Source organism: Montipora foliosa, chromosome 8, assembly GCF_036669935.1.
Source record: "Montipora foliosa isolate CH-2021 chromosome 8, ASM3666993v2, whole genome shotgun sequence".
In the NCBI taxonomy this organism is placed as follows: Eukaryota; Metazoa; Cnidaria; class Anthozoa; order Scleractinia; family Acroporidae; genus Montipora; species Montipora foliosa.
In genome coordinates this window covers 43,615,513-43,617,796 of record NC_090876.1, presented here as the reverse complement: position 1 = coordinate 43,617,796, position 2,284 = coordinate 43,615,513, and the positions used below count along the sequence as shown (strand labels likewise).

The following is a 2,284-nucleotide window of genomic DNA, read 5'->3' as shown; positions in this document are numbered from 1 at the left end:
CCGTTTATTGCGGGGGCTTATTTTCGGCCTAATTTTGCTGTTGTCTGACCGAAGCAGTTTGGGGCTGGATATTTTTAGTCTAAAGCGAAACTGAAGCAAAAGAAATTCATTTTGAACTAGTATTCGGTAGCCTCTACTTGGGAGATAAAAATCGGCCGATTTTATTTTTTAGCCGGAAATCATCGGTTGTTTCTTAGGCGCAGGGCCTCTTAAGCTCTTCCCTTGCTTGGCTGGATAGGCACATCTTGGCATCAAAGTTCCATTTGCTAGTTTTAAGAGCTGTGGTTTTGTCTTGTTGTAAATAGTGGTAGTGGAGGGGTCCATAGGCAATGCCCGGGAAACTCGACATTGTAAGCCCCAGGACCTTGGATACCTCTCTAATAGCAGGACTTTTGCAGTTAAAAAGGTTAGTAGCTGTCTGTTTTAGCTTAAAAGCCTTCTCAGGGGTAAGGTAAACTAGCATGGAAACTGAATCTAGAATGAATCCCAGAAATACCAGCTTTTGAGTTGGGATGGACAACGACTTTTTAGGGTATACTACAAATCCCAAAGTATCCAATAGTTTGACTGTGTCAACAACATTTTTTGCACAATTATCCCAAACTGGACCCATTAACCAAGAGTCATCTATATAACCTGAGGACAAGTGACCTAGCTGTCGCAGGGTGGCAAATACTGGTTTCATTAGCTTGGTAAATTTTCTGGGACAGAAAGCTAACTCATTAGGAAAACATGTAAACTTAAATAACATGTTGTTCCATTCAAATTTGAGGTCTTTTTTGGTGGCTTTGTAAAAGCGAACCGACTAATAGGCGTCCTTTAAATTAATTGACGCCATGTAGCAATTTGGGGTAATGAGCCCAATTGCTGTCCAGACTGAGTCCATTTTGAAATGTTGGTATTCAACATGCTGGTTAAAGCTTTTCAAATTTAAGATCATTCGGTATGATCTTTCTTTTTTATTGGCCACAAAAAGTGGCGAAATATATTCCCCACTTTCATGTTGGGTGGGTACAATGACACCTTTGTCAAGCAATTTTTGAATTTCAGCGTCTATAACCAGTGGTTCACTGATGTTGAATGTTTTCCTTCTGGGGCCTAGGTTCTTTGTGGGCTGTGTGGAAAACTCAATGTACTGACCCTTAACACAATTAAGGACTTCTGAGTCAGAAGTTATTTCCTTCCATTTGTTAAGGAAACGTGCCAGTTGGCTTTGCACCTTATTAGAAAAAAAATGTTTCAGAGTGGTCTCAAATAACAAAATATATTTACCTCTACGTCAGTTGTCAAGTGTGTCAACGGAAATCATTGCTGCTTCTTTCCCTGGTCCTGCGACCGGAAGAAGGATTTTGGGGGTGGCTTCAAGTTCCAAGGACGGCGTTTTGATAAAAAAGGCTTGCTTCGCCAATCAGATTTTTGGTAGTTTCGTGAAGGGTCAGTCTCTTCACTTTTTTGTGGCGAATCCCAACTGCTGTGGTGCTGACCCTGTTGGATGCTCGTGTATTATTCAGGTGGGTTTGCAGGCCGTTTCCAAACAGCAGAACTGTGACGGGAACATGTGAAGCACACAGGCCTGCATAATCTTTATTTAGATGCGGTTTGATGAACTCCCTGCGACGGTGGGACAGGTCAACATGTGCATGCCCTAGGAGAGCGACCGCATCAGTGTTCAATTTTATAAGTTTCTGAATGTCAGAGTCTGACGTCGGCTGCTTCGAATTCTTCATTTGCAGCCGCATTTCAATGGATTTGCACAGTACAGCACCAGCAGTGCCAACCGTTTTCTGAGTTGAGCTGGACCTAAGGTCCTGTTGTTTTACTGAGTGGCTCAATTTATCCCAGATTTCAGGATTAACCCGCGGTGTTGCGAGAGTCTCGCAGTTCGCCGGGCGTAAATATTTCGCCGACTTATCCTTTAGCTTCGAGTCTGGCAATTCAGTCTTAGACCACAAGTTGTAAATAACATCAGCCAGTTGTTTCTCAGCAGCCGGACCTGTTTCGTCTGCATTGAAAAATTATTCTGCGATTTCCGAGAACAATGGGTGATTGCCACCGTCGGTTTGCTCAAGTCGAGCACATGGTTGATTGTGGGAAGCTTTGTCGGCATTCTGAAGCATCCTGAACATGGGATCCTGGCGGGCAATTGGGGTCTTTTCCTTAGGATCGTGGTCATCGTTTAAGAAGGCCTCCTCTGCCTAAGTGGAAAGTATTTGCTTGTTCATATTCTCCATAATCAATGACCTTTGAATGATGCAACCGACCGCTCTGGAACGCGCGCAACTGA

The 2,284-nt window shown here is 43.4% G+C and overlaps 1 pseudogene; it reads right to left on the bottom strand.

Moving 5' to 3' along the window:
* Positions 1–1,098: 1,098 nt before the first annotated feature.
* On the bottom strand, positions 1,099–2,012 carry LOC137967548 (uncharacterized; annotated as a pseudogene).
* Positions 2,013–2,284: the final 272 nt, after the last annotated feature.